The sequence below is a fragment of the Harmonia axyridis genome, chromosome 5 (assembly GCF_914767665.1).
Source record: "Harmonia axyridis chromosome 5, icHarAxyr1.1, whole genome shotgun sequence".
Lineage (NCBI taxonomy): Eukaryota > Metazoa > Arthropoda > Insecta > Coleoptera > Coccinellidae > Harmonia > Harmonia axyridis.
Window position 1 is genome coordinate 16,428,103 of NC_059505.1, and position 25,304 is coordinate 16,453,406.

A 25,304-nucleotide genomic window follows, 5' to 3' on the forward strand; every position below is an offset into this window, starting at 1 on the left:
CCTTAATACAAATAAAACAGAAGTTTCTGTTTTCATTCGAATAATCAACAAAAATATGGAAAATTGAAAGTAACTTTCAATAATTCCATCTTGAATTATAATTATACTCCCAAATATCTTGCAGTTACTTGATTCTTCTTTGAATTTCAAGGTTCACTTAACGTTTGAAATTAAAGTCGAGGAATAATATCCTTCGAAAACTAGCCGGTTCTTTATGGGTTGCTGATGACAGCACTCTTCATACGGCAACCTTGGCGTTGGTTTTTTCTGCTGCTGAATACTGTTGTTATTTTCAACAAAATTTAACTGTCGCATATTATACAGGGTGGCCATTTGAAAAAGAAACAGACGAGATTACAGACGAAATAAAGTTTTTCGATAGAAATGCTCGGACAGGTCGATTTCTGTTTCGAGGGAGACAACTTAAGATGTAGGTTACGGACGCATAGCGCTTCAACCCTTGCTGCTACAACCCCCACCCCCAATTTTTGAATAGGGAAGATGGGGTGAGTGATACCTCAATTTAAAGGTATTTTTATACTGATTTCAGCACAGTAATTTTTTTTTCATTTTATGGATTAGTTCTCGAAATATTCATGCGTTAGTTAGTTAGGAAGGAAGCCACAGTCATGGTTGTTTTGAAGCTCACAATATCGATTTTTCACAAAACACTACAAGTGCCATGAAAACACCACTTCATTTTCAAATACTTAGTTAAGAATATTTCGAGAACTAATGCATAAAATGAAAAAACAATTACTGTGCTGAAATCAGTATAAAAATACCTTTCAAATGAGGTATCACTCACCCCATCTTCCCTATTCAAAATTTGGGGGTGAGGGTTGTAGTAGCAAGGGTTGAAGCGCTATGCGTCCATAACCTACATCTTAAGTTGTCCCCCTCGAAACAGAAATCGACCTATCCGAGCATTTCTATCGAAAAACTTTATTTCGTCTGTAATCTCGTCTGTTTCGTTTTCGAATGGCCACCCTGTATATTCACTCATTCAAAGGTCGAATTCATTTTCTAACCATTCATGTGAAAAATGGAAAATAATGGTAATGCCTTCAACATGCATCGATTATCAGACTAGAAATGTTAAAGTCCAAATGCCAAGAAAAAGGTTGCTTATAGCAACAAGGTTAGTTTTTGAATTTGAAATGACAAAGAAATCGTTTTTTCACTGAAAATTGTGCTAGAAGTAAGCTCAAAAAAGTTTGAATCTCCATAAAAGAAAAAGATATGTAGGTAGCACCCTAAACGAATTACAGCAATTACAACACCAGGTTCGAAATCGACACTCCAAAAAACCACTCAACATAAATTTTCGTTTAGTTAAAGCCAGTATTAAAAGAAAGGAAAATAAAAATAATACTTAATTGTTACCGAACATATATTCATGTATTTGGACAATTCATATAAGAATATTGTGAGGCATCACAAGTACTTTCGATCACTCGGTATAAACTATTATTCAATCTGAGAGTACAGTTGAAGTTATTATTGATTTAACACGATGCCTTGAGTATCTTGTGTTAAGGATCAAATTAGTGATTCAGTAATAAACCCCTTTCAATCCTGCCATCAGTATCTTATTTCCACTCTGCATTCACGATGAGACTGACCGGAATAGAACATTACATTCCCATCTAGTTCTGAACATCTATTTCATTTGATCCATTCTCAATTTTATTTTCATATTATCATGTGATTATTCTCGTTGAGGCGGAATATTGATTTCATACTGATACCTAATATTAATTTCATTATAATTTAATTCCAACGTTAAAGGCAGAATTGGTAACAGGAAAATGGGAATGATTAATAACGTATTTCTTTAACCCTCTTTGACAGTAATTGGTATGTTTGGAATCTACCTATTGTGCCCGAATGTCACCATCCAACTCACAAACTACAAACAGCCCGAGAAAATTAATTTACGACTGAAACACGAGCAGTATTTTTATTCAATTTACTCCACCGCTATGTCGAATGAAGAATAACATACAAAACAAAATAGGAAACAGAACAAAACGAATTGGCGATAGTCATTAATGACGGACACGAATTGGATTCTCGAAGTATCTCTTATGTAGCGTTTCGAATTTTTTCAACGCACTGAAAATACGAAGTGTTAGCAGCGCTTTCAGCGGATTTCATCCAGTGAATTGAGTTGTGAGTGAACGGTTTATTATGTAACAAACTCATCCAAAACACAATAAGTGGTGAAATCAAATTTTTCCAATCCAATCGGACGGAGCTTGATGCAAAATCTCTGTTTGATAGCGTCCTGAGATTCATGGAAAATTCTAGCAGTTAGTAGGTACATCGAAAAAAAAGGAAACATAGAATTTGGGTTACTTTGTACAAGAAAGAGGTCCTCAATATTACTTTCCTAGTTGGTTTGGGGCGCAATACTGATGATTTCCGAATCCGAATGGATGGTAGGGGTCGATGGAATATTATGATTCCTTGAACTTGTTTTCGATGTAGAGTATATCCGAAGTCACTTGAAGGAAGCCAGAATATTTTGATTATAAGGGTTGTCCGAGTTTCCAGAAATTTCTTCGGGGCAAGTTAATTTATTATTTCACAATTTTTTCAAATAAATCCCGGTGAATACCGGGATTTATTTGAATCCCGATGAATTGAAGCGGATCGCGGTATCTACTTCAAAGGAACATCTGGTCAAGCGTTTTTATGAACTATGTAGTTCAAGTGACTTTGGATATAATAACGGGTGTTTTTTTCGAGGTATATAACTTTAAGTTGGCATTACTGTTCAAGATGTCTACCGATTTAACAGCTGTCAAGTGATTTATTCTCAGTTTGACTTGGCAATTCATCATGAATATACACACGCCTGAACAACGCTTGCAAATAGTGCAATTTTATTTCGAAAATAATGGTTCTGTGCGGAATACTTATCGCGCACTACGTCCATTAGCGATGAAGCGCACTTCTGGTTGAATGGCTACGTCAACAAACAAAACAGCCGCATTTGGAGTGAAGCTAATCCTCAAGTGTATGTCGAAACACCGTTACATCCAGAAAAACTGACTGTTTGGTGCGCTTTATGGTCTGGTGGAATCATTGGTCCGTACTTCTTCAAAAACGATGATGTCCAGAACGTTACAGTCAATGGTGATCGGTATAGAGCCATGATTACTAACTTTTTCATTCCCGAATTGAACAACCATGATGTCCAGGAGCTGTGGTTCCAACAAGACGGCGCAACATGTCACACAGCTCGTGCCACAATCGATTTATTGAAAGACACGTTTGGTGACCGCCTAATTTCACGTTTTGGACCTGTGAATTGGCCTCCAAGATCTTGTGATTTAACACCGCTAGACTACTTTCTGTGGGGCTATGTGAAGTCATTGGTCTATGCGGATAAGCCACAAACCCTTGACCATTTGGAAGACAACATTCACCGTGTTATTGCCGATATACGGCCACAAATGTTGGAAAAAGTCATCGAAAATTGGACGTCCAGATTGGACTACATCCGAGCCAGCCGTGGCGGTCATATGCCAGAAATCATATTTAAAATGTAATGCCACAAGATTATCTTGCGGATAAATAAAACTCATGTCGATCGAATGATTCATCGTTGTTTTATTGCAATTTAAAGTTCTATAGCTCTAAAAAAAACACCCTTTACTATTCCAGTTCAAAAAGCTTCCAAACTCTAGGAACGAATATCAGAAAGGCACAAGAATCAATCCAGGGGAATATTCAGCAAAATAATCCAATCAAAAAAATGTAATCCAAAAAAAAACCCTTTCATGAGGGTTTCGAATTTGATGATCCAATTAATTTTTTGAATGCTGATGTCGTCAGGATTAATGGATTACTTCGCCCAAATACAGCATGCAAACTTTCAGGGCCGCTCAACGCAGACAGGTTTGTGCAGTATATCCTGCAACAGCTTGATGGCAAAATGGCGTTGGGTATATTATTGGAGATGTCAAAACAAAAGCGTATGAGTCAATAAATAGAGAATTTCTCTTGAAAAGGCTTGACAAATTCGAAACAGGGAACTGAGGGGTGTACTATTCATAATATATCTGAATGACTTGAGGAATATTATTTAAAGAACTCAGGGAATGAGTATGAAATAATATTATGGATGATACAAGTTTATAGGTAGTCGGTATTGGTGGAGCTAGTCATTTGTTTATCAAGTCAAAGATATGGTTTGACATTTAACGAAAATCATCACATACTTAAATCATAGAGTAATAAACATAGATAAAGGGGGTATGCGCAATTTTTCATATCCCCAACATGGTTAGATTGTCGGATTGTGTTAAATTTTCAAATCCACAATTTTACTATATCGTTATGAATGTATACATCAGGGTGATTCACCGGGATGGTCTATTAGAAGTTTATGGAAAACTAATCATAATTTTGAGCTGAAAATTTGCATATTGGGGTTTGAGACAATGATCTTTCTCCCTAAAATATTTTCAGATGTGTACAACTTCCGGTTATATCGGAAACAGACTACTACTTTCTTATTTCAAATAGCACACCCAGTATATTATGGCATTATCAAATAGCTTTTTGACGAAAATTTCGGCAATAAGCTATACCTTGAGTGAATACTCAACGGTCATGAGTTAATGGAATTCTTATGAAAAAAATGGAGGCGATGAGGACTCACATTTTATTGAATATTTCAGCAGAAAAAGCTTTTTTCGAAAAATTGTTTTTTTTTTCGATGCTGCAAATACGTACTATTATAAGAATGTTTGCGGCTTGGACCAAAAATGTGCAGGGTGTTTATAAGAAGATCATGAACTTGGACAAATCAAATTCATCAAAACTCAAGATTTTCAAATTAGAACCTATATTTTCTAATTTTTTCAGTCGATTCTACGTACAAAAATAGTGGGGGTTACTTAAGCAACCCCTTTACCTAAAATGAATACTTCAAGATTTATCGAGGAAGAACTTTAGAGGAAAAACCACTATTCATAACTGTGTGAATAACTGTCTGTGATTTCCGGAAAACACAGAAAGAAACAAAATTCAATGTTTGGATAACTAAATTCTACATTTCATGAATTTTAATTAATTTTTCGTTGGGGTTGTTTAGAAATCCATAAACCAATACAATTTTCAATCACGAATAATTCATTACAATTCTTGATATGTCAATTTTAGTGATGGAAACATCGAATTTTAGTTTCTTTCTGTGTTTTTCGGAAGTCACAGACTACTCCACACAGTTATAAATAGCGGTTTCTCCTCATTTAAAGTTCTTCCTCGATAACTCTTAAAATATTCATTTAAGGTGAAGGGTTTACTCAAGTAACCCCCACTATTTTTGTACGTAAAATCGACTGAAAAAATAAAAAATATAGGTTCTAATTTGAAAATCTTGAGTTTTGATGAATTTGAGTTGTCCAAGTTCATGATCTTCTTATAAACACACTGCACATTTTTGGTCCAAGCCGCAAACTCTCTTACAATACTACTAATTGAGCAAGAGTTCATGAAGAATGTTTCAAGTGGATATTTAACGTCCTAAAGTACTCCACACATGTTCTGTGGTATTCAAATCCGGTGAGCACAGTAAAAATCCATAATTCGACTAGCAATATGGGACATGCGTTATCTGGTTGAAAAAGTATGTGTGATCAGTACGGAGAAAGAATGTTCATATTGTCGAATAATATTGCTTCAAATACAGTTATTCCAAAACCACAAGATCCAATCTCGGCAAATATGATGAGGCTGAATATTTCTCATATCGTGATTAAATAAATATCTTCGGATTTCTTTTCGCATAAATGATGAAAATTCTGAACGGTTGAAGAATAAATTGAATGTGGGATATCGTTCGAAATTTTAAATAACATCCACTTGAAATATATGGAGTTCCATTCCTATGAGGATTTTTTATGAGTAAACATTCAACACGGGAAACATAACTCAACGATGCGAATATGATTGCACCCTAGGTAGACTCATCCTCTTTTCCCTTCGGATTCGTTCATGCCAGAGAAAGAGATTAAAAAGATTTGGGACAATTTATTCCTGTCTTTCCGCAGTTTATCGAACTTTTTACAGAAAACTACGTCTGGATTCAAGTTCGATTTCGTGGAGAAATCGACTGATGAAATATTTACTCTTCTGAAACATGGAGTATTGGATTCCGAGAATGAATATTTATTCGGTGATATTTCAACGAAAGCAAATTTGATAGAAGCTTTATTATCTGTTGAAAATCTTATTGAATTCCACTCGATTTGGACTTCACAAGAAGTGTTCAGCTTCTCTTTTTTCGTTGTAATCCAGGAATTCTTATTTAATTGATCTCAAGTTTGGACCAAACATTAGTTTTTATGTTCCTGTAATTTTCACTAGCTTGAAAAAGGCGTCCAATAAACGACGAATCGTCGCTAGAACCATTGTTCCTTAGAACCGAAATAACTTCCTTAATTTTCACCTCGGGAACGAAATTGATTATATATTTATAACATCAATTTAATCTAGAAAACGTTAAAATTGATGATAATGAGGTCGTTGAAGTTCTAATCTAGCGAAAAGATTTTTTATTTCAGCAGTCCAAAAAATTCCTGAATGCTCTCAAATGTCAGTGTAGCCACTGTCGGGGATGAAGAAGATTGACTTCTTTCTATGATGTTCATTATTACTCTTTGTTAATTAAAAATTAACTGAGAATAATAAATTTCATCAGATCAGTCAATAATAGAATCAGCTAAATAAGATGATTAGAAGAAGGGGAAGAGGTGAGTAAACATTGGAATTGGAACAATTAGGAATTGAACTAGAACCAAAATATATAATTCATAAGTTTTCAGTTCTCACAAAAAGGTATGATTTCACAATATCAAACGCAAAATTATTGGTTTCATTCATAGACTTCCATATTACAAGTAGGTATCTTAATTATTTATATTTTCTATGATTGATTTTAATATCTTTCATTTCAAGATCTGTCAGTTTTTCACTTCATTAATAATTATGATACATAAGAGAAAATTCATTGAGTGAAATGATATGAACCCAATATGTCTATTTTTAGTGATGATACAATTTCATCTGGTAGGTGATTGATAATTGAGTCTGGAAAAGGGGTAATGTTTTTTTTGTTGTAGGTTGTTTTCCAGAAGATTCACCAAAAGACAGAAAAAACAATTCAAAATCTAGGTTCCAACATTGAACGAATCGAAAAAACATCTCTGGAATTGAAAGAGAACGTCGAAAATACGAAAAACATATTTGTAGATTTCATTTTTGATATTCTACAACTTTTCGGAAATTTTGAATGGATTACAAATCTAAACTTAGTGGAAGAAGAGATTAGGGATTTCTATCTAAAACTCAATGAAGAAGCTCGTAAATTCAAATGTAACTGTTGTCGGCTGATAAATGATATTTGTTTTCTGTTCCGAAGATTATCATGCGATATATCAAATTTAAGTACATCAATATACGTATCAATAAGAAAAATTGAAGCTGTAGTTTTTGGAATAAACATCGTATTCAGGATAGGATGATTAATAAGATATATTCAATCACAAATATCGAAGGATATTAAGTAGGGATTCAGTCGTTATTTTTCGTCTTGAATACAGTTTGTAAAATTTTACTGAAGTTGTGGATACCTACATATACATATTATTTTTCAATCAATTCAATAAGTTTCGGAAGATATCAACAACGTTGAATATTTCATAATAATTGTGATAATTCCCAAGCGAATTGTCTGATGAAAATGGAAGGAGAATCAAATGAGACAATATATCACATACTTACCTAATGCAATTCTGAATGAATCACTTCATAAAATAAAGAAAATCTGCACCCTTAATTGGAAATTTTCAGGCCCACAACAAATTCAAAGCTTCTGGTTACAGAAATATTTGTGTATACACGCTAGGCTAGTCAAATCTACAAATTATATAATGGACATTTTAATGAAAATGCTAAAATTTTCAACAGCAGAAACCACTCAACTCTTGCCGAAGGATTTTTTAAATACTTCAACTTCCATAAAATGCCTACCGTCTCCTTATAATGTACAAAATCATCACATTATGCTTCGCATCTCGTATCAACGAACATTGCGGAAATATTGAAATGGTAACAACAGAACGAAAACGATTTCTCCAGAAAGCATTAGAATCGTATAAACAAATAGCACAAAGTTGTCAACTTTTTCATTTTTATAATTTTATTTTCATGAAATATGCGATGTTCAATTAAAAAACGAATATCGAATAGCCTACGGTAAACACGTCTATCTCTAAGTATACGTCCAACCTGTAATAACAACAAGAAGCTTGATAATATTCGTATTTTCATTAGTTGATGCGCCTTATATTCATATAAAATAGTGGCTATAGTGATCCCTACTTTAGTGTTATTTTCAAAAAAGAGACCAAAATCTAATGAGCATCTCTGGGGAATTGAGCAGTTTCATACAAAATGCAATGTTGCCTACCTTTCATTTGTGTATTTCTTTTTTGTCTTATTTTACTTATCTCGAAACAAGTGTTCAACACTTTTCGATAGTTTGAGTTTATTCAATCATTATGGTACAAAAATGTATTTTTTTATTTTTACAAGTGAATAAACGTTATTATTATTATTATTATTAATACACTATTGATAATGCTGTCATAGAAATTTGCCACCAAGAATTCGAAATCTAAGTACCGAAAATAGGGTCCATAAGGCGAGAGCTGAGGAATTCAAAGAAGTCTAAATTCAAGACGAAAGTCGGGAGTTCGTGTGCATAAACTTTGGAAAAAAGTTTCTGTTGTCTAAATATGAGGTACAAAAATGTTTAATGTCTAACATTATTACAAACGCCAATTATCGATATATCTTTTTAATAATCACATACCCGAAAGAGTGTTTTATGTTTACCCGGAATCAACTATTTAATTTTCCATCAATCAAATATGCCTTTACAAAAGTGAATATTAACCTAAAAATGTCTTTAGATCGAGAGAAACAAAAAGTGACTTAGCCCGTTTTACCCCTATACCCTTCAATTGTTGTAAAAATTAAATTGTTTGCGGAAATAAATTTGTTTCATTTCATAACTATTCAACATAATATGCCTGAATAATACACGGTCGAAATAAAAAAAATTATGAACTCATAGTTCTAGCTAAACTAAGAGAAAACAACTCCATCAACCTAAAATATTCATCCTTATGAGTATTCTAAACTTCTGTGAGAATCTCAATTTATTCTGAAAATTCATCCATCATTCTTGAAAGTATTTGCCTTGTGAGCACATCAGACATAGTTAAGTCATTTCAGAGTTTTTGAAGTACTTCTGAAAGAAACCCATTTCGCAGCATTGCACTTATCTAGAGTTTATTCGCCGACTGGAAATATGGTGGAAGTAATGAGGGAAATTCACGCGTATTTACAGCAAACAACTGAAAAGCCTTCCAATACAACGGAGTAGAGATCGTTATCTCCCTGCCATTATTTGCAGAGAAGCTCTTCAAACTGAATCTAAACGAGCTGCCAGCATGAAAAACAAAACAACGTAAGAATCGTGGAAAATAAGAATTCTGCAAATCGAATGAGAGTTGCAATTAATGATGGGATAATGTTACTTATAAAAGTTTCATCAATAAAAGTTAGTATTTATATACTCGCATTCTCCTTAAAATTATTCATTGTGAAGATATTAGCATTTTGCGTTAGCTATCTGCCGAAATTTGTTCCAAACACTAAAAGAATATAGCAACGCCAAGTTGAGACATTCAGGCCAAAGCAGGACCAAGTTAGACTCAATATCTTCCCTAGGCTTCTTCATTATTATTATAATAACATATTCCTTAAAAAAAATCAGAAATATAATAGCCATTCTCATCTTATCTAATAATTGAAATATGTCGCCCTTTTGAATTGGTTTAATCAAAAGCCAATTTTGTTATTTATTTATCCAGTGATTTGCACAGCAGAAGACGATTAGCAAAATCCACTGTGATTTTTCATTTGAATTTCTTCACATAACACTCAAATTGACAATGAAGTCAAAAAAAAGCAAAAAATTTCTCGCATATTCATAATGGACAGCTTCGATTGTGTTAATCGAAATTTTTGCTTTTCCTTCGTCATGCAAACTTTTGCAAACGTTTTTCAAAATATTTTAATTTACATATCTCAGCTTCAATGCTCGAAATAGTAAAATAATTCAAATGCTCTTGAGACATGCGAGAATGCATATTGAACTGAGTAAGCTTTGAAATGCAAACATTCATTTCGAAGAATTTCGTCTGAATTTCCAGGATAAGAAGAAATGAGATTTGTTAGTGCTACTTGTAATTCTCCAGATTGAGCTTCAAGGCAAAATTCATGTAACACTTCTTACTCTCATTCAATTCCCTTGTCAGATGATCAATAATTACGAGATAACTCGCTACTCTGAAGTGTGTATCCTCTCAAATGAACATCTTCCACTCGAGTTTCATCAGCAGGAATTGTTTTTTTGTTGTGGCTCTTCTTTCTTCATTTATATAGTTCTCGAATCCATAATTGGTTTTTTCTTCCTCCTCGTATCGGTGGAATTGGTCTGTTAATCCCCAACATGATGAACTACTTCATTTATTAAATTACTTCATCTATGCCGATGTCAAGTTTCTATATCACTTATCTCACATTATCAAATCTTTCTAAAATTGGACTTCATAGAGAGAACATTATTGCGGTTTCAAGAGATTAAATTACTTCATCTATGCCGATGTCAAGTTTCTATATCACTTATCTCACATTATCAAATCTTTCTAAAATTGGACTTCATAGAGAGAACATTATTGCGGTTTCAAGAGATGCTAGGTTGCTTCTTAGACCTTTACTACATTAAAGTTTTCCAGGTATCAATTCTTTGAGTGAAATTATCCATGCTGACATTGCAGAAAATGATTTGAATTTTCACTTATATTTCAAAATTGGTAATAATCTAATTGTGATGATTTCAAAACGAAAAGTTTGAATAACTGACCAATTCGACTTTTAAGTGATATTCAAATTTTTTTAAGATATAGATGTAATAAGTTTTGAAAACTGAATTATCATAAAAAAAACCTTTGAATGAACGGTTCAAACCATCTCAATAGCTCGACTGGTTACCATCTACTCTATTACATCGAGACAAGCCAGTTAAGTGTTATGTGTTGTGTCGAATCAACACTTATTGCATATTATTTGGCTTCGGTAACTAATCCATTACCTTCAGAACTTTTTCAGCCATGATATCAATAATTTCTCCACATAACGATGATGATAAGTTCCTGGATTTCCATGCTTTTCAAAGTGATCAGCAAGAAAATGCATTTATTTTACCTAATTTTGTGGATAATAGTCTTGAACTTCGCGACATCTTGCCTTGACGAAAGCAGAAATAAGCACTAATGAGAAAATTTATAATATGTCCAGTGAAGTGGATCTGTGAATGGAAGTTGTTGGTGTCCAGGTCTATTTCCATATTATTTGTTATAAATTCTCTGGATCTTTTATTAGCGAAGCACATGATCGATAAAAATTCTAATAACAACATATGTAGATCACCAATTACTTCTATAGACCACCTAAAAGAATATTTTCTTGTCGCAAATTTCTTGATCGCCATAACATCTCCCTGTGAAACTTCTTCCCATTACTGTACTTCTCGCTTGTATTCCTCAGCATAAAGTGCATCTACCTGGCCAGCTGCTCTTTGTCTTCAGAGTAAAACGAGAAAACAAATTTTATGATTCTGCGAAATTTCATGTTGTTCAATGATGAAAGCATTTTTGAATTCATTAAATCCGGTCGAAGCAAATGGTCTTTTTCCATTAAATAAATGACACTGAAGACGATAGAGACTTCAAGTTCTGGCGGGGCGGAGTTTATTAAAAATCACATGTGTGAGTCTCATTAATTTTGAATTGGTTTTAGACAGTTCCTTTGAGCAATAATGGATGCGATCATATACTGCCTTCTTGGAGGTTAAAAATAAAACGACTTACAGTGCGCTGTGTAGAGTCCATTTCTTTTTTTTTTTCTAGTTGAAAAAAGATATCAACCTTTGGCATCTCTTAATCTAGTTAATTTTTTTTTTCTTACCTTTCCTCTGCTCGTTTTCTATATTCAAAACGATTCAAAAGAGTCATTTAAAAAAATTCTTGTCACAAATTCATTTATAATAAAAGCTATAACTATTAACATCAAACACTGAAACACCACTTGACGACGATTCAGTCCGTATGAATAACTGTATGAATTCCATATTAATTTATCTAAGTAACACACCGCACAAAAATCATGGCTACAAAAAATATCATTTGTACACTTTTTTTATTATGAGTTATTTACGATATAACACATCAAGCTTGTTGGCATTTTCTTTGATGGGTGTTACCGACTGATGTTTAGTTTTTAGGCGGCTTCTTTGATATTTCAGATGTGATTTTCATTTTCAATATTTCAATCAGTTTGTTCATTTCCGAGAGCTGTGAACAATACAAAAATATTTCTATATTACTATTCTGAAGAATCTAAGAGGTAACTATTTCATATATCTATCCATGATATATTTAATTCATATAGGTACTAACTGAAAAAGAAACTGCAACACCCAGGAGGAGAATTTTTTTGGTGAAACCCAGATTGTATATCAAGGAGTAAATCATTGAAATTTGTAGAAAAAAAGGTTTACAATTTTTTTTAATAAATTTGTTTATAATGTGTTTGTCCCCCGCGATTATCTATTCAATTCCCAACACGTCTCGGCATTGATGCAATAAGATGGTCCATTTCTTCTCGAGGGATACTATCCAAAGCTTCCGGTACTTCATGTCACAGAGCCGCCAAAGTCCGTGGGGGCTGGGGTAAATTTCCAAACTTTCTTCCCAATAGGTATGTCCCAAACATGCTCTATGGGCGAAAGATCAGGGGATCTGGATTGAGTTTAAACTTACTCTAGCAACATGAGGTCGGGCATTATCTTGCTGAAATATTGGATTCTCGAGCCGGTTAAGGTGAGGGAGGACATATGGCTTCACTATTTATCGAAGGTAACGCAGCACTGTCATGTTACCTCGAATGAAGACTAAAGGTGACCTTCTTGTATGTGCAATAGCACCCCATACCATAACGCCTAAGGTCCGGTGTACATGCCGATCAACATTAAACTGAGGTTCACGTCTTTCTCCCCAACGTCGTCTAACCCTTCTTCGGCCATTATGTGCACCCAAGGAGAATTGAGAATCGAAATTCATCAGAAAAAACGACCTGATGCCATTCCACATTCCACAGTTGACGTTCTCTGTACCACTGTAATCGTTGCTGGCGATGCTCAACCGTCAGAGGTAGCACAAGATAGGGTCGATAATGCTGCAGTCCAAAAGAACTTATCCGGCGGTAAACTGTTCGGACAGTTACAGGATGCCTTGTTCTCCTAACCAATCATCAGCCAAAGATCGAGTTCACGCAAATCGGTCTCTAATTGCCATAAGTCTTAGACGACTTCATTTGTGTCCCTTCGACGCCCGGTGGCTACTCTTCTTTGATTTTGGGCATTATCAAACCGCGCTTGACAACATCTCATAATAGTAGTTGAATTTCTATTCGTACGGTAAGCGATTTCTCGAAATGACAACCCCCCTCTCGTAGACCAATGATTCGACTTAGCTAGCGATAAATTCCGGGTACACGTGCTCTAGGCATTTTACAACAACTGAACATCGACTTTGGATCTCCTCGAACCGCTGATTTGTTGTAAAATTTAAAAAAAAACTTGCAAAAAACGACTACAATATTTAAGTGAGTAAAAATACAGAATATCATAAGGACAAAACAATTCATAAATCTATGTAGGAATATTTATGTATCTCTATTTACACATGTTACGATTATGTTTTACCATTATATGCATACTTTCAAGAAAGCCGCGAAGTTAACTTTTAAAAAAAGGATATTATAGTGTTAAGGAATTTTTAGATGATCAATTTCTTTGAAATGAGGAATGTTGTTTATTTCGACTAATCCAATATTGTATTACACAAGCATTGGATTAATAAATTTATTTATTTATTTACCTGACAAAATTAAGATTTTAAATGATTCAGATTCAAGAATGCCATAAAGCGTATATTAATTGAGAAAGCTTATTACAGTGTGGGGGAATACATGACAGATGGTCATTTCAGATAATCTTTTTTCACTTATTATGTCTTAAGATTGTATTATATGTTTGTGTTCATTTTCTCTCAGAAATAGCATATTATTTTATACTTCATTATATATGACTTGTTCCATACATTCTTTGAAATGTCGAAGGGATCAATGAAGAATTTGAATTTGAATTTTATGATTTGTTCCAACTATCTCATATAAAAATATTGATTTGCTTCATTGTTGCTCTTTATTTCGGAAGCCATCATTAGGTATGAAAATATGAAAATTAATTGAAAGAAAGACTTTGTATTCAAAGGATAATGGATAAGTTTAACTCCACTTGTGATCAAATTGGTTCTATAATCTGTACCTAAACCTGAACTGGAGTTTAATCCAAAATTTATCTCTGCACTGTGCCACTGTAACTTTCTTATGCAAAAAAGGCTGTCATTAAAAATTATTAGGTACTTGAACTTCAGGCATCAAATATTTTATTCCACAGGTACCTCTCAATTTCATTCTTGATATAATAGTCAAATCTGATAGAACTGCCATATTAGAGTCACGTGAACCTTTATGGATTTTTCCTTCAATTTCATCGCGAACGATCTTCTCTAAAATGTCGTTGACTTATCCGAACGTTTTTAAAAAATTCGGTTCTGCTCAACTTCAGAGCCGCTGCTTTTTCAATTTTCCATTATACTTATAGATATAGAAGAAATGCGAGAATTTTCAAGCATTATTTATGGATCTGTTTCTAATTTACTGAATAATTTATATGATCATATATGTTTCACGTTTTTGATCGCTCGTCTCTTAACAGATCGCTTTATCATTTCGTCACATTATCTTTAAGTTTCCAATTTCAAGCCAGGAAAGCTCTCAAATTGTAGTGTTAAACTCATGGATAACAAATTCGTCCTCAAAGTCGATTATTTCCGACCGGTTGTCCTACACAAGATAACTTTCCAACGATGGAAACTTGTTAATTGCTGAAAAGTTTCGGATCTCGGGTGTCGCGATTTATTTGTTGATCGGCAAAATTTCAAGAGTGGTTTCAGAGATATAGCCATTCGGAATTTTGTTCTCGTCTTTATTTAAAAACTGCATATTTGATAGGGATGAAAATTTGTAGTCGTTCGAAATTTTATGTCGCGCGGATAACAAAACCCATATGATTTCCCAGAAAGATATTGAAAAAAATTACCCAATACTTCAATGACGATTTTGCTGTAGAAAAGAAATAAAAGTTTCAAGCTGATCATCTCTGACTAGAAAATTCAAGAAGAATATAGATCCGATTGAGTTGAAATTTTGACTGTACATACAGGGTGTTTCATCATAAACTGAATTAAAACATGTAGTCGTGCAAATGACACAGGGAGAATCATTTTTGCCTTATGACCTTGTTTCCGGAGCATAAGAGAGATACAGGGTATACAACGTCATTTCTGAGCAATATTCAATTGAGTGTGGTCTGATATTTATAACCTTTGAAGTACAATGTCTGATCATCTGAGTATTTTTGGGTGCTCAATCCAGAAAAGTTGAGTAACCCTTAAATAAAAATTTCAAAAATGACGGAATTTCATTTTCTGAATGAACTCAATTTTCTAAGAATTTCTCTGAAGAAAATGTTGTCACAAATTAAACAAAAATTTCAGACTATCTGTCTGTTTGAAGAACTAGTTGTGCTCCAAATATTGATGTGTCAGAATAGGTAAAAGCAGATCCAACATACAACACAAAAAAAAAATAGCTATCATCAACACTAACCTCAATAGAATGACTATTCAAGGGATTCGGAAAAAAAGCAAATTATTTCAACATGAATTGACAAAATGTGATGATTACTGCCACCTGCAGTTTTCTTTAGTCTTGACTGAAAGAATTCAATCATCAAAAATGTATGTCCATCCGAAAAGCATCGATAGGACGACACTGCCGACGAATAAAGGAGGCAGGAGTCTGCTCGACACTGTGGAAATGGGCAAATAAAAAGCCCTGAAGTATGTTTGTCAAGTACGTCACAGATCTACCAAACATTGTGTGAAGACGACGAATCGATACATTTACAACTGCACAAATAGCATGTTTTATATGACCACCTTACAAACTCAGAAAAACTGTAGAGATGTGGTGAGAAGCCCCTGCGAAGAGGACATTTCAACGAGGTGAACTAACACATGTCAACATTTCAATGTCGAACTGTTGGCTGACATTAGATGGAATGTATCCAGAAAGGATTTCTTTTAGACATCCAAGATCAAGTGATTTCAGAGGAAACTACTCCAAACATAAACTTTGGACTGTAGGAATTGAGCGCGGGGCAAAATTGAGCTCAGCGTTGTGCGTCTGATGGTTGAGAGGAGGTGGTTTCCATCATTTCATTTTTCTCTATTCTGTCTTTATGGAATTTACAACAATCAGAAATGAGTACACCATGTCATCATCATACAACCATGGTAATCATTTGAAAAACTGGAAGGAGAGGATTCGTTATTGTATTTATTATGGGCAAATAGCAAAGAGCCACATAAAAAATCGATAAACTATTACTCGAACTACAGAAGGAGCTTATAATATAACGGTAAAAAGGATACCGCACACTTTGTTAGGGAACGTGACCTCCTGTCAAATTGGCTAAATATTTGATATGTAATAGTCGAAATCATTCAAAACAAAAACTTCGGTAGGCACAAGTTTTTCTATAGGCTATTTTCGACGCTAGAGGCCCTGAAAACTCTAATTTGTCCTTCATTGCTAAACAATATAAAACGTTATCCTGGATAATCATCACTTTTCTGAGAAATCAAGATATGAACTATCGTTGATTTGAGATAACTACGATTGAAAGCAATTCCGCATTTCCTAACTGTGAGGAGTAGTCTGTAAACACAGAAAGAAACTAAAATTCGTTGTTTGGATAACTAAATTTTACAATTCATAATTTTTCGTTCGAATTGTTGAGAAATCCATGAATCAATGCAATTTTCAATTACGATTTATTTATTATAATTCTTGAAATGTCAGATTTTGTAATCCAAACATGGAAGTTTAGTTTCCTTCTGTGTTTTCCGGTCACAGACAACTCCACACAGTTATGAATTGCGGTTTTTCTCATTTTAAGTTCTTCCTCCATAACTCTCAAAGTATTCATTTTGGTTATAGGGTTTGCTCAAGTAACCCCCATTTTTTTATACAAATAATCGATTGAAATAATAAAAAATATAGGTTCTAATTTGAAAATCTTGAGTTTTAATGATTTTGATTTGTCCAAGTTCATGATATTCTGATAAACACCCTGTATATTTTTTGTTCAAACCGCGAACAGGTTCATAATACTATGTATTGGCAGAATCGAAAATGCTGAAGGTTTTTTCGAAAAACAAATTTTCTGCCGAAATATTCAAAAGATGTGAGTCCCCATCAACACCATTTTTTTCATAAGAATCCCAATAACTCATGAACCGTTGTGTTTTTACCCAAGGTATGCCATATTAATATGCAAGTTTTCAGCTTAAATTTATGATTAGTTTTCCATATTTTCTAATAGGCTATCCCGGTGAATCACCCTGTATTGTTAAGTTCATAAGTATAGGACTTAAAGTTCATATTTAATGGATTCGGTCCTTACTTGGCGGAAATTCATTATGAATAAAATAAAACGAAGTAATTTCCACTATATAATATAGTGGAAATTACTTCGTTTTATTTTACTTAAAGTTCAACTTTAATGTTTATTTCGTTTTTCCAATATTTCAATATTATTGAAATCGAATCTATGTCCTATCGTTTGTTGGTAGTGGTCGACTGCACAAGATTTCTTTCCCATTTGTCTGCAATGAATGCATTAAATACAAAAAGCTGTTCTTATAAGAATAGCAAGGACGGTGACAAAATTCCAAGAAGGCGATATACCGCTAAATCGCGAAGAAGAGGACCATAGAGTTGACGAGAAACTGACAATCAATCTCTTCCTTCTGATATTTTGAATTAGAATTCAAATGGGTTTGGGTTGATATTTCCTTTAGCGGGGAGTCAGAAAGCTGACTGCGAAGGGAGTTTTTTTAGCCTATTGCTGATAATTAAAATTAATATGATGTGTATACAACATATTTTGATGCGGATGTTGTTTAAATAATACATGTATGAATAATTTACGAAACTGTCTCGGAAACTGTATTAATCATTCTTTGCAACCGAATCACATAATTGCATTTATATGAGAAATATTCGGCCAAATTCTATGTCACAGAATAGCAAAGATTTCGAGTTGATTCATTTCGTTTATACAACATTATTATATGTTGAAAGAAAATATAACTCGAGAAATTCTACACGAAAATCAAAGGAATACATAATGAATAGGGCAATTTATCATCATTAAGGAGTTGACACAACTGGGTTCTTACTTCTTGTTGAACTTCCTTTAAGATTCGTCCAGAGACCCCGAAGGTTCTATTTGAATTCATTCTGTCTCTCTCTCTCTCATTTCTTAGAATTAAAATTTATGACGAGGAGTGAGATTTATTTTAACTTCCGTTCCATGAAGGGTAACATTGTATAAATATAATTTCCCTTGATCCCCAGAAAATACTCATACTTTGCTAATCTGATACAAGTTTATACTACTATGTAATAAACAAAAATTGAATCGAAAATAAAATTGTAGTTATTCTATTCACATTTTCTAATTCCATAAATTATAATTTTTCAGATTCTTCAGATTTCACATTTTCAGTGATAGAACTAATTCTAGGATTACTGAAATCCGGTGGAAAATAGTTGACGATTTTGAACTCCTAAGGACATGTCTCTGTGTGATATCCTCCAATATATGTCCTATTATATAGATATCGCATGCGGAAGTTCGATATATCTTGCTTCCTTTATAGTTTTCTTCCTCCATTCGAATAATCTATTCAATTCAAGAAATCTCGATACACAGGGTAATTTTTGAGTCAAAACTTATTTATCAATATTTCTTAGGCCGGACCTGAAAAAAACTCAGTTGCTATGTCTGTATGAAGTAGTTGTTGCAGAGCATAAATGTACCAAATATCATAAAAACTAATAGAGTGGTTCGAAAGTTATGGGTAATCGAAAAAATTGACAAAATCATTAAAATACTTTGTATCTTGATTATAAAGAGAGATAGATTCTTCAAATATAGGTTATTCTGACTTCGGACATCTTTCAACCATTGACCATGAATCACTGTATATTTTCTACTGAAAATAGATGCAACCTAGTTCAAAACCAGAATATTATGTTCTTTCAATATATCTTCACGATATCCATTTCAAAGGTGAAAAATCTTGAGATCCATTGATTCAGATTAAAATGTCATTAGTCATTAGTCTGATAACCAAAAGTGTAAGGAAAGGTGGATTGGGCAACAGAAATTCAAACACGATGAATTTGAATTTCGCAATTTTGTAACAGTCCAGAATGGCGAAAGCGCCTGTTGTCCAGATTTTCATATCCTCCTCTATAAATTAATTCCTGTCAACGGCTCTGTTTGTGAGCAATGTTATTGGCGGGCAAGAAGATATGCGTGCTGAGTAGATTTGTAGACAAGACATGAGTATTTGTATGGAAGGTAGTTGTGCGATAGGGTAGATTTTTAGAAGTGTAAAAATATAATAATTAATTTCGAGTAGTTCGGATAAAAGAAAATTTTAAGGCTGCTGGTTATTGATTTTATGTCACCCTGCAAACTTCACATATTTCTAAATAATGTATTTCAAAATGAAGAATCTAAAGTATTCTTCACCAACACTTGAAACGTGCAATCAAACACTCTAGGAGTTTGGTTTCCTCAGGATTATTTACGAATTAATATGATGAATCATTTTCTGAATATTTCCCGTCCGAGGGAAAGATCAAAGTTGTTCGAGATGAAAATTCCTTTGTTGCCACCTTATTCGACACAATGAAGATAATAGGATAACAGCATTTGGATCCTACCTCGAAGCGTTTTTTACCGTGCCAAACATCGTATTCAGACCTTCAGGTGACGCTCCAATTATGACATCAAAGATAAGAGGAAAGCTTTTTGGCTTTGAACACTTACTGAAAAGATTTCTCAGTCTTTCACTCGGAACTAATGTAGGTGTAAGGAATCAGTGCATTAGCTGCCGTGATATATAATGAAAACTATAAAATTTATTACTCCTTTCTGGTTCTTTCCTTCCAAATGCTTCAAGAAAATATTGTGCTCACTTTTTGAATGGAAACAATTCTGGGTCTTCAATTTCGAATTTAATAGCTGATTATTCTGAACAAATTTGGTTTCATGTCTAACTGTCTGTCGATCTATGTGTTCGCAAATCCTAATAAAGGCCATAATTTCAAAAATTCTTATGCATTTTAAAATGATTTGCTATAGGTATTCTGATTGGTTCATTGGACGTTGACAGTCCCATAAAAATTTCAGCACTTCCGGATATGAGTTTCAAATAATATAATAATAATAATAAATCAGTTTTTTGTTCACCATGATGAAATGATGATGAAATCTCGAATCATACTGGCCTGATTCCAATGATATGGATATTGTGATTGGATCATCAATGTTCCAAAGGAGTTTAAACTCTTTTTGATAGGAATATGTAGGACTTATTCAAGCAAATACGTGGTATTCACTGATTCCCAATATTTCGCATTCTTCTTGTTCATTGGTTCTAAAATTCTTTAGCTGTATAGTTTTATGCAAAAAATATAAGGTTTTAAGAAGGAATTTATACTGTTTTCGCAAACATATCATTTCCACCACAATATTTCGTGTTTTACGAGTAGAACCCAAGTTGAATTTTGGTAATGGTTGAAATTGGGACATAAGGTCCTATGTTATCAACAATATAGTGTTACAAGACCAACAATAAAGTACCATATGGATATTTGATTTTTCAGGAGAGAAGAAGAATATTCCACATTAATTGGCAGAATTTTCTCGTTTTAACGGGGGATGGCGTAATGGGTGTTACCATGATAGAAATATTGATTGAATGAATTTTTTATTATTCAAATCTGGTAGATAATTTTCGGCATTTGTCTACCGTGGCTAAGAGTTTCATGATCCATACAATTTTTCACTACTTTTTCCAATAAATCTGGTTGATGGTGGCTTGAATATTGGCTTTCAAAGCAAGAGTTACTGGTTTGTCGGCATGAACTGATGACTCCACATAGCCTCATTAAAAGAAGGGGAAGGCCAGTTTACAGGACCACTTCTCAAAATAAAGTTGTCATCAAATTAATTTTGCAACAAATTGATGGTTAAGCGCGCTGTATGGCATATTGCTGGGACCAAATGTTGTCGATGCTAAGATGATTGATTTTTTAAAATAAAAAATCAGTCAGCATGGCTTAATAGCGCTCGCCATTCACTATAACCGCAGATCCTTCCTCTAAGGGAGTAGATATTTTCTTGGGGGGGAATAATCAAAACAAAATTTTTATCGACAACAACATTTACTCATATCAGTAATATGAAAAAAAAAGTTTGATAACGAAGTTATATCCAAAATTTACTCGAAATAATAGCAATTTTTTATTCGATTGTTCACACCATTCGATTGTTCCTAAATTGGAGGTAAGAAGAAAAATGAAAAATTCCTTGAATAATTTCAAGAATAAAATGTCCTATATGGGCCCGCAAATTTTTTGTTTTCGAGATACAGGGTGTTTCTTATAGTCCTACTTTTTGTGATGGATATATAACAGTTTATCGATTCTTCATTGATCTTCTCTAGGTACGAATTGAGTAAATAAGTACCAAAACTTATAATTAATTATTCATTCATCACAGCTTACTGGATGTTATAATAATTTGAATTTTCATAAAGATTACTGAAGAATTGTTTGACAAGAAACATAAAGTGTATTTAGTACTGGACCAGAGTTTCTTTTTACATTTTTCTAAGCAGTATCAAAATTTAGAGAGGAAAATGATGCAAAAACCGAAAACAACGGTTGCATACCGATGACGAATGCAAAAATCACTGATGGCAAAACAAGGGGGGCACCGACAAAACGGGTAGATAAAGGAAAATAATAAACCTCGAACATAAACGTGCTCGTAGTGCAATAAAAGAAATCATCTGGAAAGCGGTATTAAACTCATAAATCGTAAAAGTGTACGATTTTTTGCTGTCGTGTCAAATATAAAGAAAAGTAAAAAGAGTATTGGTTCATTTTATGGAACAATTTTCGTTCTTCGTTTATGAGAGAATTCTGAAATTTTATATTTTGTAAATCTTGGAAAGGGTAATCACCTCCAGTACCTTCCCCCCATTTCTACGCCCTTGCCCTCTTAATTTCAAAGAAATTCCAAAAAAGTTAATTTTAATGGACGCAATAGTGATTCGTTAATTGCTCATAGGTGGTCTTCGTTGCATATCTATTCGGGAATTTTGCTTATGGTCGAAGCGATTTTACCAAAAATGTGACTAAATTTGACTTGACGATATTATTCGATAAAAACGCATATCTTTGGCCAGTTTCAAATTGATCAAATCAAATTGTGACGTAAACTATAGTCATAATTCTCGCATGAGCTGTATTTAATAGGCACATAAGGCAAGATCTTCACGTGAAGTTTTCCCACGTAGTCGAAGGACACAGGCCAACAAGTTGAGAACAGGGATGTATCGACATTTCGGTGTCTTCTTCAATACTTCCCGCTACAGAAGAAATATGCTCTTCGTTACGCTCATTTTTTAGTCTCGTTGTTGGTTTTATTGAATTGAGAGTTCGAATATGTTAACTTTGCGAACATATTATTTATTTTTAAGTGACTTTCCATAATTTGGAAGGGTTGTTCTGTCGTTGAACGATTCCTTACTGAACAGAAATGTCGACACAGTTTGACATTCTCAACTGTCAATCATAGACAACCATCGAAACTCCTTATACAGAACTAAACTCGTTACAGTTTCGGAATGATACATATAAAAAATATAATAAATAATCAGTAAATATTTCAGTCTTAGGATAGTTCGATTCGAAATACGAAATAATCAAATAAAGACAGAATTTCGGAGTGAGTAAAATATATTTGGTACCGTAAAGATTGGAGAGTTGCAGTATCTGGGTCATGTGCTGAGAGGGGAGAAATATACCTTAGATATAAAAGATATACATGACCAAGTTCCTCTCAAACGGTAATTAGTAGAATGCATCAGGTAATAGTAATAAAAAGCCTCGTGAACGTCAGCTACGACTCGGTTGGGGGGGGGAGAGCGGCGGCAGCCCCCTAAACACGAAGAAAAAAAAATACATTCAGTAATTTCCTCCCAACTGAAAATGTGTATAATTGTATCTAACCCAATATCTAGACGAAAAAATATAATCAGCTGGCTATAGCATGGTGGATTATACGTAAGCTGGTGCCTCAAACATGAAAAAAAAAATATATTTTCAATGACAGCTCTGACAGCGACTCTGATAATGAATCAGAGAGTGCCACACTCGCGAGAAAGGGACATTCTCCACATGTTGCACAATAATATTTATAGTCCATTCAAGAATTATTGACATCCCGGGTGGCTTTGGAAAATCGAAATTAAGTTGGTACTGGCTCATTCAGTAACATTTTGAATTGCAGATTTCGGGTTGGCATTGGAAATGTCATTGACAGGAGGTTAGATTTCAGTTTGTTTGTGTTATTGGTTTTGATCGAAAAAATTTTGAAACTTAAAAGTTGTATCAATTTCAAACACACATTGATTAGTTTATTTGAATATTTCTCACAGTACTGTTTGAAGAAAGAAGAAGGCAAGTCCTTACAACCTGGATTATTAGTGGAAGAAAACCTGTGCAATACAATTTCACCTTCAAAGAATCATTGAATGATTTGATTGTTACCAAAAGCAACCAATATATCAGTCTGGATAAAATTTGAACAAAAAGCATCTGGATTTTAATCAATCAACGTCAACATTACATAAACTTAATTGGTAACAAGTTCAAAACAGTTAATGAAAGGAAAATGCTCATTGATGAACAGAAAAATATTATAAGTTGAGTACGATTTTATGGTGAATACAGAGAATATTTGCAACAAAATGTGAAATTAATTTATCTGGAGGTTATTTGAAAATGGCAGAATTATTCAACAGTGGACTCAAGAAAGAAAACAAAATGTTTTTCAAGTATATTCAAGGGTAAAAGTAGAAGGAGCACTATTTTGAATACTGGATATTTGGATTTTTATCTGGATGTTTTGTTTTGACAGTGGTGATCATGAGGATTATATAAATCTATGAAGGGAGAATTATTTTATAAATGGGTTGCTAAACAAAGTCTTGGCATTGCATCTATAGTTTATTTATATTCTATATTGAAATTGAGTATTGTTATATCTGTTTTTTGTTTTTCAATGAGTAATCCAAAAATCTAATAAATTCCAATTGCTTTATAGAATTTTTACTGAGTATTTAATCGAAAAATATATTCAGAAGAGCAACTTCAAGAATTTCTTCACCTCTTACCCACTTGAAGATAATAATATTATGCAATTAAATTTTAAAATTCACAAATTGAAAATTGCTTTTAGTGAGTGAGTTAAGGCTGTTATGGGCAAAACACTTTATGTAATTTAATAGTAACTAGTATAAAAGCATTTCAATAAAAAACAGAAAACTTGAGGACAAATAGTACCTATATTTTTCATACAAGGTTAATCAATCATTCATGTCATGAACAGTTTCAATAAATAGTGACTTTAGAAAGTAATTTACACATCGGCTGATAAATTGGTTCCAATTTTGAAGTTATAGTACAACTGTGGTGTCAAATGGATTCTTTGAATTTTATTTCTGTCTTATTATGATATGGCTCTTCCATTTACTAAACTACACTATTTAAATTTATCAACCAGTTTTTTCTGTTTTCTTCACCAGTTTAGACACCACAGTTGAAATCATCCATAAGAGTTATTTGATAAGAATTTTGCAAGCAGGTTGGTATCCAGTGTCCATCAGTAATGCAACAATTTTTGAAGAGCCTTTGGTGAAAAGGAATATGCATATTTTAATGATCTTCAATAGAATCTTTCATGGGCGACTCTTAAATGAATAGATATCTCTTCATTGGATTTCCTTGAAATGAGATAGCATTTCACAATT

General features: G+C 33.4%; 1 protein-coding gene and 1 long non-coding RNA gene across 12 annotated transcripts in view; one reads left to right on the forward strand and one right to left on the reverse strand.

Moving 5' to 3' along the window:
- Positions 1 to 25,304, reverse strand: part of LOC123679837 (rap guanine nucleotide exchange factor 4) — a 697,170-nt gene that overhangs the window by 432,038 nt on the left and 239,828 nt on the right. The window lies entirely within an intron of this gene.
- On the forward strand, positions 6,717 to 7,533 carry LOC123679853. The gene is made up of 2 exons (XR_006747446.1): positions 6,717 to 7,086; positions 7,140 to 7,533. It is a non-coding gene; the product is annotated as an uncharacterized LOC123679853 (long non-coding RNA).